Genomic DNA, 18,417 nt, shown 5'->3' on the forward strand with positions numbered 1-18,417 from the left:
AGAGTTTTGCTCCAACCCTAATCAAACACACCTGGACCAGCTAATCAAGGTATTCAGGATTACATGCAGTTGAGTTTTATCAGGGTTGCAGCTAAACTCTGCAGGACAGTGGCCCTCCAGGACTGAGTTTGCCCACCCCTGTCTTGGAGTCTCGACTAATGAGCTGATGTTCTGAATCAGGTGTGTTTGATTAAGGAGACATGAAAAACATGCAGTGTTGGGGAGGCTCCAGGAATGTGTTTGGGAACCCCTGTCTTAGACAACAACAAAGTAACTCAGCATGAAAAAAAAAAAAAAAAGCATTTTAAATACATCAAATGTATGTGTTTAATTCATACTTAATTCATTATAGTAAACAAACTCTTTTCATATATTTTGGATGTGTTCCACATTTTAAGTGTTTTTGCATGATTTCCCCCCATTACAAAAATGTTTAACATTGGATCTCATTCAACCTCATTCCATTTTGTGCAATATGTACAAATATTATTCAAGTTCAACCTTTCAACACTGTAACTTAGTTATTGTAGACAAACAATTGAACAATTACTTGAATTTTTATGGAAAAGTTAACAATAATTATGAATAACTTCGGAATAACTAACATCAATAACTATGAATCCTCATTTGGACCCTACTGAATGAAATTTGGAATGCTGTTTCCTTTTTTTGCCAATTTTATTTTATTATTTTTTAATTTATATATTTTCTTTTAGATTTATTTTTTAGTTTATTTAATGTGCATACCTGGAAAGTTACAAAATTACACTAATGGACTACTTGCACAACTACTTCCGCGTTCTACTTGTTACGGCTCGAGCGTTTCCGGTCAGCGTTCAGCGCTTTATACAGAGCTTCTCATGAAAACGCAAATTATTACTATGTTTAGGGCTGCCAAATGTTTTTTAAACAATTAATCATATTCTCTGCATTAACATTAATTATCTTCAATCTGCTGAAATGTTTATTAATATATTTCCCTTCCAAATGTGCATTCTGAATAATAAATAAATATATTTCCCCACTAACCTACCATAGTCAAGTGCTTGTCTTCTCATTAGCAGTGTTTTTCTTTTAGTCATCATATTTGATACCTGTTAAATTTACATTTAAATGAATTTGACTGATAAACACCCTTAAGAAAGCGCATGGTTTTACTATGGTAAGTGTAGTAACTATGGGTGACAACGCATTATCACGATGGCTAGACTATTTTACGTTACAGTTGCACTGCAAACAAAAACAAGTTAAAACTGTCAAGCATCGCTGATTCCCTCCTGACAATCTGTGAAAGACAAAAGTCCGTTAGCACCGTTAGCATCGCGCGCTAGCTGCTTTCTGACTGTAAACGAGCAGAAGAGCATACAAGACATGCACAAACAAACCAAGCTGACGATTAAACAGCAGTATAACTTACCTTTCATATAATAGTTATAATTAATCAAATACTTATGAAGGCGAACCATGGTTTTACTATAGTAAGAGTGTAGTAACTGGTTAATTTTCGTACAAGCAGTATTGCTTGCGTTGGTGCTCTTTTATTCCAGTGTTTGAAATAGTGGATTTTTGGCACAAATGTGTGAATTACATACAAGTGATTGTCAGTAAAAAATGGCACAGAATAGTGACTAAAATATTATGTTTATTCTGATCTTTTTCAGCACGTCTCACACTGCAGCGTCGCGATCACTAGTAGAGCGCTGACACCCTGTGGTGAAAGAATCACGGCATATGTTGGATTAAAACTTAAAGTTCCGTTGAGTTTGGAAAGGTCTGTGCACGGTAATCATCAGAATATCTCTTCTCCTGTCTCTGAATATGTCTGGAATTTAAAATCATCCCGAGGGGTTTAGTTAGCTATGTGATAACGGTGCATTGAAAATAGATAATGTAATGTAATGTAGCCGTAATGTAGCCGTAATGTATCAAACCGGATGTGCGTCACGAGGCTCAGTGCAAGTAGTCCATTAGAAGACTGAACTATAGTTAGACATGTCCGAAATTGTAGTTTTGTTAATACTGAAGATGATTATACTATAGAAAGTGTTCTGAAAGGGATTTCAGAGTGGTAAATCACTACAATCATCTTTTTGTATGTTCATGTGTAGGCGTATTAGAGGGATTACAATAGTGTAGTCTGAAAGAGCTCATAATGGAGAATTTAGGCCTGATTTTTTGACGTAATGAGGTGTATGAATGTATATACGTGACTGTGTATACTGAATGTGAGAGTGTGTAAAAAGGATGAGTTTCAGGGGGGTCCTGAAAGGTTCTTCAAAGGGAGTACCACCATGACATCCTTTCTGACTCACACAAACATACTTTCACCCTCACAATCACACTTCTGGGGTGCTGATTAGTTCAGCCATCTACCAAAAAAGAAAAGAAAAGAAAAACAGAAACAGACAGACAGAAACAAAGAGTAAAAAGAGACTCTCTGTTAGAAAGAAAGAGCTCAAGTTCATGCAAACCTGTGTATTATTTATTTTGGTGTCCATCTTAAGTTACGTTCAGTCTTCACACTGGCCATATACTGTAGCAATCAGCTTTGTGCAAAATATACTTTTATGAAGCAAGATAAAATAATGGAAAATTACTAACTGATTATTTAAAAACAAATCAAAAGAGTCTGTTGGGCTTGATGCAAATTGTACACACAGTAATGTATAATTTCCTAAATCGACCAAAACATGTCAAGTCTGTTTTAATAAAATAAGTCATTTAAAGGCTAGGCATGATGTTATCCCATTCAAGCATTGAAAAGCCCCAGGCATTACCCAGAAATTGCAGCAGAAACGCTGTCAGGAACACTAGCCTTTTGCATTTGTACTTCTGCTTCATACTTGCTCACTGCTTGTGCATGTAAGAAGCTCGAACTTGAAGCTTGAACTTTCTCATCTCTGTTGTGTGTCAGTAGAAATAGAGTATTTACTTGTCAATGCAGTAGTAATTTTATAATAGTAGTGAATGTTAAATTCACTACTATGTCTACATCAGACATCGGATATCTATGTGTATCCAAGCAAACAACTTTTCCCACAGGGTTCCATTAGATTTTCGAGCTCATTTACAATTAACAAACCAAGCTACATCATTACACAATATAATGGCTGAAGAAATCGATGAAGTGCAAAGGTTTTCTGTTTATACCCTATCATGCTAATTACCCTAGTTAAGCAAGTTTGTTTATTTGGGGCAAACAATCCAAGTTCTACTATAAGAAAAGTACTTTTTACAGCAACCAGTTAATAGGGAACAAAACCTAGGCTCCAGTATGTAAGTCGTGACAACATGTTTACAGTGAGTGCATCTATTTGTTTTGTATTGATTTGACATTGTTTTGATCTCAAATGTTATAATAGAACAGAATGAAGAAAGCTTAGCCAGTCATACCGCTTTAGATATAAACTGACAGACTCTGCTAACTAGCTTAGGAAGGTAATTCTGTTATGATTTTGAACTCACACTGGGACATTTAGCAAACAGCACCACCAAAACGAACATTTTGGTCCTGAATTTTAGCAAATGAGTCAAATCTACTAGTTAAAAATCATTCTACAATCTGTGAGCATCAAGTCCATGCAAACACATTGGACCTTAGTAGATGACTTATTTAATTTGTCTGTGAATGAAAGAAGCACAGAGCATTCAATCAGTTGTACTGTTGTGTAACTTGTTGTACACTGTCAACTGACGAAACACTGAAAATATGCCTTTCTAAAAAAAATTCCACTACACAAAAAAACATGGGTTGTGAAAATGGCTCTTAAGACAGAACAATCTATTGAATTAACCTTGTTTTCATTTGAGTCAAATTATTATGATGACAGACTGTTAAGAGAAAATTTTGGAAATTTGGAAACATTTTGGAAACATAATTAAAAGTCCTGGAACATTTTTGAAATGGTATCTTATTCTTAGTCCTCTGTGAATTTTGCTATGACAAAAACTTTTCCTATCTGGAAGGAACACACAAGATAAATAGCTGGTATATACAGTTGTGGTCAGAATTATTGGCACCCTTGCTAAATATGATCAAAGATGACTGTAAAAATAAATCTGCATTGATCTTTAATTCATAAAAAAAAAATCTACCTTTTGCAAAAATCTAACCTTTCATTGAAGGAAAAGAACTGAAAGTGTGTGTGTGTGTGTGTGTTATATTTCTCTGAAGTATATTCCCATTCATATTTACATTTTTTTAAGCACACCAGGGTGATCATGAACATGAGGAAACACAAAGGAGTATAAACATAAGGAAACACAAAGGCCAAATTTCCTTAAACATTCATCACGATGAGAAAAACCAAAGAATATAGTTCTGATGTGCAGCAAAAGATTGTTGTGCTTCACAAAATAGAAAGTGGCTGTAATAAAATAGCTAAAGCATTGAAAATCCCCATTTCCACCATCAGGGCAATAATTAAGAAGTTCCCATTTACTGCCTGGAAGAGGACGTGCGTCTAAATCGTACTAATGCGCGGTGAGGAGGAACGTTTGAGTGGCCAAAGACTCCCCAAGGATCACAGCTGGAGAATTGCAGAGATTAGTTGAGTCTTCAAGAAAATCCTCTGCTCTCATCCAGAAACAATCTCCAGCATATTCAGTTGTCAGACAAGACTGGAACTTCAAACGGGACCGGCTTCTATGGTCAGATGAAACTAAAAAAAGAGCTTTTTGGCAGCAAACCCACCAGATGGGTTTGGTGCACACATGGATAAAAAGTACCCCATGCCCACAGTTAAATATACTGCTGGATCTTTAATGTTGTGGGCCTATTTTTCTGCTGGAGGTCCTGGACATCTTGTTCAGATACATGGTATCATGGATTCTATCAAATACCAACAGATAAAAAATCTAAATCTGACCGGTTCTGCTAGAAATCCAATAACAGGCTGTGGTTGGATCTTCCATCAGGACAATGATCCAAAACAAACACAAAAATGTGTCACTGAGCACAAAATGAAGCTTCTGCCATGGTCGTCCCAGTCCCCTGACCTGAACCCTAAAGAAAATGAAAGAGAAGAAGCTGAAAATTGAAGAGAAGAAGCACCAACATGGAGGAAGTATGAAGGAATGGTCTCTGATATCTTGTCAGGTGTTCTCCAAACTCATCAGGCATTATAGATGAAGACTCAGAGCTGTTATCTTGGCAAAAGGACGTTGCAAAAAGTATTGAATAAAAAGGTGCCAATAATTGTGGCCAACGTGTTTTGGAGAAAAACATTTATTTCATAATGTGATTTCCCCCCCACTTTCAGTTATTTTCCTTCAATGAAAGGTTAGATTTTTGCTTATGGTTAAAGGTTAGAATTTTATGAATTAATGATCAAAAGGATTAACAATGCAGATTTATTTTTACAGTCATCTTTGATCATGTTTACCAAACGTGCCAATAATTCTGACCACAACTGTAATTAACAGTTTGAAAATGAAATGTTCCGGTGAGTCGCTATAAAATGTTAATGCCCTATTGCATTTGAATATTAACTAAACCCTGCCCTTAACAAAAACAAACATGAGGTAAAAATGCTTTTTCTGACAGCAAATATGCCAGTTTAGCTTGCTTCAATGAGTCTTGAGGTCTTTCATGGTGACTCACATTTCACAGGACTCATACCCGAGAGTTCAGCATCGCAACTGCAATGCTGTATCAGATGAGCTACATACATAAAAAAATCAGAAAAAAATCAGAAAAGCCATACATATGGAGTTTATGTCATTCAAATGTCAAAATGTATTAGTTTACATATCATGCACTAAAAGTGTTTTGAGGTCATAACCGTGTTGTGCACAGAACCACATGAAAATACAAGTTTATTATTTAAATGCATGGAAAAGAGCCAACTTTTCCTCTTTTTTCATGATGGAGAATCTTCATTTTACAGTGAACTTTTCTTACATGTGTTGCTCCAGGGCACTATGGTTTTATTTTATGTTTTATTTGTGCATGTGTTAATTTTTGCTGTACTACTTCAGACCTCATGCGCCTTACAGCTTTCCAATTGATTATGCATCGGGAATGGTGAAAGTGTGTTCTTACTCCCTCCCGTGCATTTCTAAAAATTTGCTAACACCACCTAAAATGGATTTTCACAGATTAAAAATGTCAGCCAAATGAAATAATGTAACAAGACAGAGAAAGAGAGAAAATCCAAACGCTACTACGAAATACACTCTCTCAGTTTGTTCAAGGTTGTTCCTGTTTTCATGGTTTTAAAAGTCAGTTCAAAAGGCAGCAGTTACCTTAGCAGCACAAAGTTCGTGCAAAAATAATGGGTTAGTATGGAATGAAGTACATGATCAGAGTGCTGGCCTCAGCATAACTGCCGCCCAGTGAGTTTTTGAGAGTTCTTGCACAGTCCAGGGCTGTACACTTTGTTAGGTCTCAGCATAGATGCTGATGTGCTACAAAAATCAATAAAACTTACTCATTACAATTGTCTCGGTAATCCACTTCAAACATTTCTTCAAAGATTCAATGCTATGAATTTGAAACTATGGCAAAAAGTTTGTGACCTGTTCCTCCTCAGAAGTGTTCATATTAGCAACCTCATAATGTAACAAAACTTGCTTCCTTGCAGATTGAACTGTGATTTTTATTATTATTATTACACTGTAAAAATGATATGATCAATAAGTCTTGACAACATTATGTTTTTACATTACTTTAACTCATTAAAAAAAGTGAAGCAATTTTCAACTTTTAATAGGTTATACACGATTCAACTCGTTTTTGTAAGTCAGTTTAATGTAATTTAAGTTAAAATGACTTATACAGCCAAGTTGATTGTACTTAAAAATTTATGGCAGTGTATTTACAGTGTATTAATATTAATATTAATTTTTTATTTTGTTATGCTTTAGCTGTTTGTATCTTAGTCCTTGATCTATTCTTTGAATAGTTCTATTATTTTTGCTCTTCCATTTTATTTCTTTGATCTTATCTTTCATCATTGTTCTCTTATATTTGATTTCTCTTGGCTTATCATTTCTCTTTACTTTTTTTACCTGAATTACATGAACTGAGTGATCATACGGCTGTAGTAAAATAGATGGATTCAATTATGGTTTATTTGTTCATTTTGACATGCTCTGCATGTTGCATCTTGACTTGAGTTTGATAAATATGTATATGACAAGCTGCTGACAAAATGTTGTGTAATAAATTGCTCTGCTTAGTGTATTTTTCTGTTAAAGCAAATAGCTAGTTTCTAAGGAATGATAAGCATAAGCATCTGTTTTTCTATCTAATTTTCACTGAGTGGTAAAGCCATTTGTCTTTTTCAGTGATTTTGTCAAAGTTTGGTCAGCTCAACCGAGTCACACATTTTCAGATAATTTTCTTCAAACTTAAAATGCTGTCATTTTCAATTTGTAGTACTTTTTTCCCTCAGGAATACAAAACCCTGTGGTTCACATGCGCTCAGCGCTGCTGCTTGAACTGAGGTGGCTACAGTGATCTGTCATGTCACATTAAAGAGTGTAAAAATTTATTATATAAAAATATATAAAAGGTGAGTTTTTGTTACATATCTTATCAAAAGGAATTATTGGATGGCAGGTACGCTACAAATTATGTCTCAACTGAAAACGGCATAGACTAAAAGATTGATCTTGGGATTCAAAATTAAGCTTGGATAAAACTGATACTGTCAATCCAGCACTAAATCCATTCTGACCTTTTCCCCTATTAACATCATCTATTTATTGATGAAAAACACACTTTGGGTATACGGCTTCGCATAAGTCAAAGCAAAGCAAACAGATCTGTGACTTTGAAAGACAGGAAGTGTATGTGTAAATATTTATAACAACATAGCTAATTAAGAACCCAATTTAGAGTATGCCAAGTCTGTCTGGAAAGCAGCTGATCCTATTGAAGTTTTTATGAGAGCAGCAGTGACGAGTGAAGCCCAACATCACACGGCTATGTCCACAGCGAGCTAGAGCAGAGTGAATGAGGCAGAGGAGAGGAAAATTAGAGAGAAAGAAATGAAGAAGAGAGAATGATATGAGAATGGCCTACTATGTCCTGCTGTATGTCTTGGGTAGTCATTATTCTTTAGCTACTGTAGTGTTATAGATTTGTTGATGCCTACTGAGAGTTGTTGTTATTGTGCTGTATTGTTTTCATGCTTTACTTATGAGTTCACATATAGAGACAGGTTTATTGAAGTCCTACAGATAAACATGTTTACTCATCTCATCTAGATCTGTGTTTTAAACATGCAAATACTCATAGATCTTAATTTTACTGGGTGTTAGCAAAGTTTCTGCTGTTCAGGATTCAATGTAGGTAGGGTTATGGGTTGGGATTAGGGTTAGGGTGACAGCAGGGCCTACTACGATCCCACAATCTGCATTATCGTTCCGTGTCTGTACTGAAGTTGCACTCCTGAAGTTGCGATGATTGACACAGTAGTAACCATAGCAACATTTAGACATCGTGGCCATTTGGTATGAGTTTTTTTAACCAAAGTAATATTAGCAACCAAAGACTTTTTACATCCTACAGTTTTAACTAAAGTACCATTGACAGAGTGTGCCGTGTTTTATTTATGGTCAGAAGGCTTCACAGAGCTCACTCTTGCAGTGTAGCCATATCTACTTATAAGCATCTTTGTGCTTTTTTGGGTTTTACTAATAAAACGGGCCACTTTATGGGATTAAAAAAAAAGTGGCCAGTTGTGGGTCAGGATATTTTGGTCTTATTTCCAAAATACAGTATTTAAACTTTATGGAATATTTTGGGCTTGTTTTTGTTTGTTGTTTTTCCTAGCAATATCTAGCAAACCCGTTTCTTTAGACCATATATGGGTGAGTGCAACTCTGGAAAGAGACTGACCTGTGTCAAAATGTGTAAATATAAGTACCTCTTTCCCTGTGATTTTCTTCCACCACTAATACAGAAGAGAGACAGGTCCTGATGTGCATTTAAATACATACATCAAGTTGTTCAGATTGGTTCCGTACCCATATTGTAACAACACACCAATACTAAATATCTCTTTGAACCCAGGAGTGGGAGTTTATTTCAGTAAGGAACTGAGGAGATGGAGCGTTATGAATCAGCGTGTCGAATCATGATTCGGATCGCGTGTCAAACCGCCAAACTGCTGAACCGCTGATTCGACACTCTGATTCATAACGCTCCGAAGCTTCATGAAGCAGTGTTTTGAAATCGGCCATCACTATATAAGTCGTTGTTTTGTTTTTTTGGAGCACCAACAATATTCTCTTTGCTTTATAATATTAATATTGAACCACTGTACTCACATGAACTGATTTAAATATGTTTTTAGTACATTAATGGATCTTGAGAGAGGAAATGTCATTGCTGGCTATGCAGGCCTCACTGAGCCAACGGATTTCAACAAAAATATCTTAATTTGCGTTCCGAAGATTAACGAAGGTCTTACGGGTGTGGAACAGCATGAGGGTGAGTAATAAATGACATTATTTTCATTTTTGGGTGAACTAACCCTTTAACTTGAACTTGGAAGTAAAAAGTAAGGGCTGGTCTGAGTATCTCAGAAACTGCTGATCTACTGGGATTTTCATGCACTACCATCTCTTGGGTTTACAGAGAATGGTCCGAAAAAGATTAACTATTCAGTAAGTGTCAGTTCCTTGGGTGAAAATGCCTTGTGGATGCCAGAGGAGAATGGCCAGACTGGTTTGAGCTGATGTAAATGCAACAGTGACTCAAATAACCACTTACAACCAAGTTACAACCGAGGTCTGCAGAAGAGCATTTCTGAACGCACAACACATCAAACCTTGAAGCAGATGGGCTACAGTAGCAGAAGACCACACCAGTACCACTCCTGTCAGCTAAGAACAGGAAACTGAGGCTACAATTTGCAGGGGCTCACCAAAATTGGATAATCGAAGATTGGAAAAACGTTGCCTGGTCTGATGAGTCTCGATTTCTGATGCAACATTCAGATGGTAGGGGTCAGAATTTGGCGTAAACAACGTGAAAGCATGGATCCATCCTGCCTTGTATAAATGGTGCAAGCTAATGCTGGTGGTGTAATGGCGTGGGGGGGGGATATATTTTCTTGGCACACTTTGGGCCCCTTAGTACCAATTGAGCATCATTTAAATGCTAAGTATTGTTGCTGACCATGTCCATCCCTTTATGACCACAGTGTACCCATCTTCTGATGGCTACTTCCAGCAGGATAACACACCATGTCACAAAGTTTAATTCATCTAAAACTGTTTTTTTTTTTTTTTTTTTTCGTTTTTCTTCTTCACAACAATAAGTTCACTATACTCAAATGGCCTCCACAGTCACCAGAGCTCAATCCAATGGAGCACCTTTGGAATGTGGTGGAATGGGAGATTCACATAATAGATGTGCAACTGACACATCTACAGCAACTGCGTGATGCTATCATGTCAATATAGAATAAAATCTTAGAGGCCTGTTTTTAGCACCTTGTTGAATCTATTAAGTATTCTACTGACACTGAAAAACACCAGAAGAAAGATGTCATGGGTCCCTGATCACCTGCGTGAAAATGCCATAGTCCTGCTGCAGGGAGGCATGAAGACTGCAAATGTGCCAGAGCAATAACCTGCAATGTTTGTAATGTAAGACACCTAAGACAGTGCTACAGGGAGACAGGAAGGATAGCTGACCGTCCTTGCAATGCCAAACCATGTGTATCCAGATCCTCCCAGACGTGTTAGAGAACTTGCAAGTGCCTTGGTTGATGAGTGGAATAACTTCTCACTGCAAGAACTGGCAAGTCTTGTGCAGTCCATGAGGATGAGATGCACTGTAGTACTTTAAGCAGCTGGTGTACACACCAGATACTGACTGCTACTTTTGAAATTGGACACCCCACCCCCACCATTTTTTTCAGGGACTCATTCCATTTTTGCTTGTCAAAAATCTGTGAAATTTGTTCAATTTATGTCTCAGTCATTGAATCTTTTTATGTCCATACAAATATTTACACGTTCAGACATTTGCTGGAAAAAAGGCAATTGAAAATGAGAGGATGTTTCTGTTTTTTTGTATATTAGGATTTTTCTGCATCTCTGACAATTAAGTTGTAGGTAAAATGTGACCTAAAAAAGAAAAGAAAAATCATGCTACCCCATACAATGGGTTAAGAAAATCAGACTGTGAGTAAGTGAAACACCTGTTCTGAATCCTTAGCTTTATTGTGCATCTGCCACAGCTTTGCTTTATTTGAAGAGTGATCCTCAGCTGATGGAGCTCACCTTGTAGTGTCAGTGCTCCTCACTTCTTTCTTACATCGTTAGACAAAGAGATCTCAGGTGACAGGAGATCCATCTGCTTCATTGCTGTGTGTGTACATGTCTTTGAGATTTGTATTCAAAGGTGCTTCCTGCCCCCAACCCCCATTTTGATAGCTACATCTCTCTAAATCATATGCATATCTTCCAAATCATATTTTCTGTCACTTTTGAACAATGAGATTGAGAATTAACATGAACAATTGGATGGGACTTGTACCCTATGAGAATGGAGAAAAATTTAATCAGTTTCTTCTCCCTTATGGTACAGTTGCCTTCTGGTGGGGTTACACTGGAAGGCATTGCTAGGTTCACTTATTATGGAGAACATTAAAATCAGGGTTTTTTGTGGGTGTTGCTTGGTTCTCTATGTTGCTTGTATGATAACATGATTACTTGTTTACTTACTCTAAGTAATGAACTGGATGCAGGGAAGTGAACCCTTTTATAATGTAAATGATTAAATTTAATGCATTCTCATTAGATAAGCTAGTTCTACTGTCAAACTGCTTGTAGAACACATGATTTGACTGTTTATGTAAATGCGTGTGTATTTGTACAAATACACATACTGTCTCTACCTTTTAAAAGATTAAATGTGACAGTAAGAAAATGGAACACATTCCACTTGAAGAGAAAACATTTCATTTAATCTGTGGAATGTTTATTAAAACAGGCTAAAAATGTCTGGAAGATACATTTTTAGCATTTTGCTTATTAAAGATAAACAACTGGAAATTAGTGTTCTCAGTCCCACCAGTGATGGGAATCTGTGAGAGCAGGAGAGATAATAGAGAGGTACAACTTTTAGTCTAGAGGTCGGTAAGTCTCGGCCGCATTTACATTACATGGTTCAAATGACCCAATTACAATTTTTTTTTTTTTTTAGTCCCATGTGGCATATCGGATATGATCCACGAATGTGTAAGCAAACAAAAAGCACATGGTTTCTAATATTCCCAGCACGGTTTCAGGCCTCATTCATATGTGGAAATAAATCTGATACGAACTGGATGTGTACATACCAGTCAATGCAAGTTGTACGTCATTGAAAAAGGGACGTTGGAGAATGACATCAGCTCAGGTGGACACCAACCACGATCATATTACTCTTTTCAATGGCGCAATGGAGGACGAAGTCTCAACCCAGTGGGGTCATGCTGAAGTTTTATGTCTTTGAGCCTTTGGGGCGAAGAGACAGTGACCTTTCAAGATGGTGCAGAAAGAATGATCATTTTGTCTGTGTCCATTGCAAATCACGGCATTATTACTTCCTTTTCAGCCTAAGCTTTTCCGGGTCAGTAATCAGTGCATCTACCTTGGTTTGTTTTGCCAAGTGTATAGTGTAAATGCAGATATGGATATGGGTCACTTTTAAAAGATAAGCTGGTTGTCAAAAAAAAAAAATGGATATAGTCATCAAATCGGAATTGGGCATCAAGACCTGCAGTGTAAATGTGGCCTTATGCCCACCAAGGCTGCATTTATTTGATCAAAAATACAAATCTGAAATATTATTACAATTTAAAATAGCCGTTTTCTGTATTTTAATATATTTTAAAATGTAATTTATTCCCTTGATGAAGCCATTACTCCATTCTTCAGTGTCACATGATCCTACAGAAATCATTCTAATATGCTGATATGGTGCTTAAGAAACATTTCTTACTATCAGTGTTTAAAAAGCTTTTGCTTTTTTTTTTTTTTTTTTGTGGACATCGTGATCATTTTCCATGATTCTTTGAATAGAAAGTTTAAAAGAACAGCATTTAACATTCCTCAAACTGTATTCCATGAGTCATTTGTTCCTGTCACTCAGTATCAATGACCTCTGATTGGGTAAAGGCCTGGGGGACATGGTGACAGAGATGATGGTGGATTAACCCTGATTGTATACAGCATATTGTGATTGGCTGACCTTCAAAATATCCAACATAGTTTCTTCTCTTTTTTTGTTGCTTAGAAATGGATGTGATGTCGCAGCCATAGCTTTGTATACAGCCTTGTCTCAGCCATAAAACGCGAGTCAAGCAACCCGAGTTTGAGTCCCGCCTTTCCTTTTCTTTCATGATCCTTCTAACCTCTCTCCTCTCTAATCACTTTCTGTAGTTGCTTTGACTGTCCATTCAATAGTAAATCCAAAAAGACCAGAAATATAACTTTACAAAACAAAATTGTTGTGATGAAAGTAGAAATGTTGGCATTCCTACTGCACTCCTATTGGAAGCTTCCACTTTGCTTAGGTGTTTGCAATAGTCAATATTTGTCAATGTCAATGTTTTCTGGAATTTTGTAGATAATGATATTCAGACAATATTTTGCTGACTGTGTTTTTGTGCTGGTACCATGACTGGTTTAGGCAAGTTGTGTGTGGACAGCTGACTTCCAAATCTTTTCATATTCTTCATATTTTGTGCAGAGGTTAGTTGACAGCAGTGACAGAAATGAACTTTCATTAAGGGGTGATATTTTCCCCCTTAAATTTATATCCAGGGGCATTTTTAAGAGCATTTTATTCAATAAATTGAATTAGAATAATAAGACACATAGTTTTTTGGAAGTCAATGAGGGTATAGGGGGCGATTTTGAATGCAGCTTCTGTGTCCATCAGATGTGTTCGCAACATCAAAGTATATCGACATAAACGATGTTGTTGTAAGAATTGAAAATATCTAAAGATATTTTAAAATGAACAAAGACATTTGCTTTACTGTCTCAACCCCCTCTCTCTTGCTACAAGGGCCATTTGGAAGGCTCAAAGGTGTTGACAGTGATCAAGCCCTGTAGGCCAAGATGTGTGTACATCGGGGGTCTACAAATGGTCACACCTTTAGTACAGTGGGGGATCTTCTGATTGGTCAGTTTGAATGTCTCACATTTGGGTTTCGGTCACATGGTCAAGGAAGGGATAAAAGAATATTGTAACTGTTGCTCTGGGCTCTTTTATTCTGTCTCTTTGATTCTTGGCTTTTCTTGGGCACTCTCTCTGGCCCTCTCTCTCTCTCTCGCTCTCTCTTTCTCTTTCACTCTCTCTCTCTCTCTATCTCTCAGGTAACTTTTGACATACATGCTGGGTACGATTAATGGTATATGATTTTATCATCTCATACATCTATTTTGTAACTATGTTAAGTGTAATCATAACCAGATATTGTCATTAAACTCTTTCATTTACAAATGATGCGCTAACTAGTTTTGATTTAGCATTAACATTAATGTGCTCCATATTGCAATACAATATTGTCACACTATAGCAACGCTCTCCCACATATTTTGCTATTGTAACTGCGCTTATTTCTGTCGTTGGTATAAGTTGCAGTGGGTGGTAATTGAAAAGAAATGTACGGTTTTCTACCATCTTGCTGATAACGTTTCTTTAGTCGCTCGGCAACCCTACAGCCTGAACCCCTGTAGGAGGTCCACCCTTACATTGTCCTATCCTAGGGGAATAGGATAACTTCGGAGGATGCATTCCAAGGTAGGAAGGCATCAATGCATGTCCGAATCCAATGTTAGCTTTACTTCCTGTCTCTGAGTTACCTTCATCTGATTCGTTTTTGAAGGCAGCATAGATGTATCCTTCGCTGCCTTTGATGTCCCACAATCCTGTGCTTTCCATTCTGTGACAGTTGAGCTAAAAAATAAAGATGGTGTCTGAAAGTTGTGGTGGTGGTCAGTTTGTGTGTGTAAATGAATGTTTTTGACCACCGTTTTCCACTTCTAATATCATTTCTAGCAATAAATGACTATTGCAGTAATTAAATATTATTAATTAAATATAAAATTATTAAAATAGAGGCTATATATGAAAACATTGACAATATGTACAGTATATAAAATAGATCTTTGCAAAAAAAAGGTTAGTGTGGTTGGATTAGTTGTCTTCATCTAATCATGCAAAAGTGCTTTAAACATTAAAGATTAAAGGCCAGATTTACTAAACAGGGCAAATTAGAATGCAATTAGAGTGCATCTCCAAAAAAAGCACAGATGTGAATGGAAAGTTCTGTGCGTGATATACCGACGACACGCAAATTAAAGAACACAGACGCAGCATGATCATTTCCATAATGACCAACGCAATCTACCAAGAGCAGCACAAATTAGCAAATTGTTTAAGACATGCTTTTTTGGGGCTGTAAATAATGGCTCAAATAAAAATAAATTGACTAGCACAAGCCTTAGTAAATCACCTTGCATGATTCATTTAAATGCTTTCTTGCCATAAATTTTGTGTCTGAAAGGAAAACTCCTACGTATGCATATTCATTAAGGTCAGCTGCAAAAATTGTTTTTGGATGTTTATTTATTTATTTATTTATTTTTGCTCTTGCTATGTTTCCTTATTTCTTGTAGGAATTAAATCTATCATAACTGAAAGTATACTGATATGACAAGGCAAAAGGAAGTATAAATCTCTCAGTGGGGTTGATATTTCTCTTCAGCAAGCGCTGAAATGAGGGGAGAACAGAAGCCCTTATAGTCTGCAGGGAGGCAAGAGTAATAACCCATCAGTTACAAAAAAAACATTATCTACTACAAAAGTTGGTCTTTCAATGTCTTCCAAGAAAAAGTAAGATGGTTTCCTGGAAAAAAAAAAGATGGTTTGGACTAAATTACACTGCAAGTTGTCTTCCACTGAGATTTTTCATGATATGTAGATCAAGAATGAGTAAAAAGATGCCTCCTCCTGTGATAGAACACAGGAGTTATTTTCAAAACAGAACTAACATCATCATTTTGGTCAATTTTAGTCACATGTTGTATCTTATATCTAGCTAAGATTTATCTTTCATTGTGGTGCCCTTTATACAACTGATAATAGACAGACAGCAACAGTGCCTTCTAAAAACAGCTGATGTGAAGGATCTGATTCCTTGCAATTTGAAACAGTGAAGTATGACTAGTACACTTTGAATAACCATCCAATGATGTGTTACGCTATTACAATGGCAATAATTAATATAATAGAGATAATAATAATAAGGAAATAGGACCCCATTTTACAAGATTATCATGTATCATAGCACAAAAAGACATTAGACCAGTATTATAATAGTGCACATATTCCCTTTTCTCTGCTTGAAGACTAATGATTATCGATAATGTTTGAATTATTATTTTGTCCACTCATTTAGCTTTGTTGCACATAATTTAAATGCACATGGGTAATTGAACGGCAGCATTATAGGTCTGTATATGTGCTATCTAGTGATCATAACTTAAATAATTTTGTAATGAAACTCAAGGGTACTTTCAGATAAATTATTTGTTATGCTAGCACACTTACAGTTCAGTTCCAGCAACTTCTTCTGTACAATACCATGTCTTTCTTTTGTGCATGTATTTCTTTTGAGTTTCTTTTTTTTTATTTGCTCACATTAGCAATTTTATCCTGATGTGTGTGCAAGTGTTCTTGTCTCACCTTAGCCAGCTGCTGATTTTAATGAGGCCTTGAGTAAGCAGAAAGAGACTATTGTGCCCAGTCACTTGGTAATTATTTATAGCTAAAGATCAATAACATTGGTCTTTGTTGTTGTGAAGCCTTAAATGGCCTTTTGTAAGTAAGAGTTTAGCAAAACTGATAAATATGTTAAAGTGGTTTTCTATGAGATTTATTTCTCACACTATTGCAGCAGAGTTTCAGTGCACTGCATTTTTCTCCTTGTGTGTTCTGAATGTGAGCAGTCATCTCGTCTTGCGAAGATCTCTAGAGAAATCTCATCATGGTTGCGATGACAGATATTAAATACATGTGCTCCTGCATTCACAGCTCGTAGCTAATAACATTTAATTAGGGATTTCCATAACCAGCGTGAGCTCCATCTACACATCACCTCACCAGTTTCGGCTTACTGAGGATGCGAGGACAAACTCAGATACAGCATTTTCCATGTGGTGAGGAAAGATGGGAAGAGAATATTAAAACTTGTTTTTAAATCTGGCTTAATACACCATGACATTCATGTGCAAAATGTAAAACCTGTCAATGACAAAGGTATTTTTAAAAATCTTTTCAAAATGGATGTAATACATATTTTTGAGTCTGGACTCAATGTGTTTAAACAAGTTTCAATATTTTTTTACAAAAAAATTTAAGGTTGTACAGCCAAACAATTGTAAATATACTCCTTATTTTATTTATAAGTGAAATCTTATCAAAGTAACCCTTAGAGCGTCTGCAGTGCCTAACACATTATTATTTTGTGGTTGTGTATTTTATTCATATTAATTTATAATTTTTGCATTCTAGTATTTAGATATTTAGTAGCATCTAATTTTACTTTTAAAAGACAGAAAATGCATTTCTGCAAATGCATTCAATACAATAAATATTCACAATATGCTGAATACTGGATTTTTTTTAAAATTTCAGTTACATATAAAAAATAAAATACAAAATACAAGCGTTTTAGTCAACAGTCTATTGAATTAAAAGTAGTAAATTGATCTAAAACAGAATAAATCACATGACATTACAATTGGAACATAGTATCTGGAATAGGCTACAGTGCAATAGACTGGTTAGATACACTGTAATCGATTGTGATTGAATAACAACTTCATATTTTATATTGATAAAAAAAAAAGAATCATCAGCTTAAGTCAGTTGAGAATTTTAAATTAAAATGCATTAATCAAAATGTTTAAAACATTAAATGCATAGCAACTGGAATGGAACATTGTACAATAACTACTAATCAAGTTTCATCGCCTCTCTTTTCTTTTTGCAAGATATGCTTCTCTTGCCGGAATTCTTAGCATGGTTAGCTAACCGCGCTGAACCGCGTGGTAGAATGCGTGTAGTGAGGTCACCTCTCAGGATTCATCACTTGTCTGTTGCCTTGCTGCCAGTTTCTCTGTACCAGGCCAAGCGTGCTATTTGAGCAAAGTTAACGCAAGTTCAAATAAAATTAAGATAAATATCTGATTATCCTCCATAATGAGGTTACAATTTATATCTTATATTATCTGTAAACTCTTGTGTTACCAAGGCAACGACTGACACATTTGTACTACATTCCAAAGAGCTCTGTTATCAAGCCCCGCAGAGGAAAATGAAACCATATCCTAATGTAACTCAAAGGTCATTTAGAAAACTAGTCCAGTCTGAAAAGAACTTATGATTAATAAATG

Source organism: Ctenopharyngodon idella, chromosome 1 (genome assembly GCF_019924925.1).
Source record: "Ctenopharyngodon idella isolate HZGC_01 chromosome 1, HZGC01, whole genome shotgun sequence".
Lineage (NCBI taxonomy): Eukaryota > Metazoa > Chordata > Actinopteri > Cypriniformes > Xenocyprididae > Ctenopharyngodon > Ctenopharyngodon idella.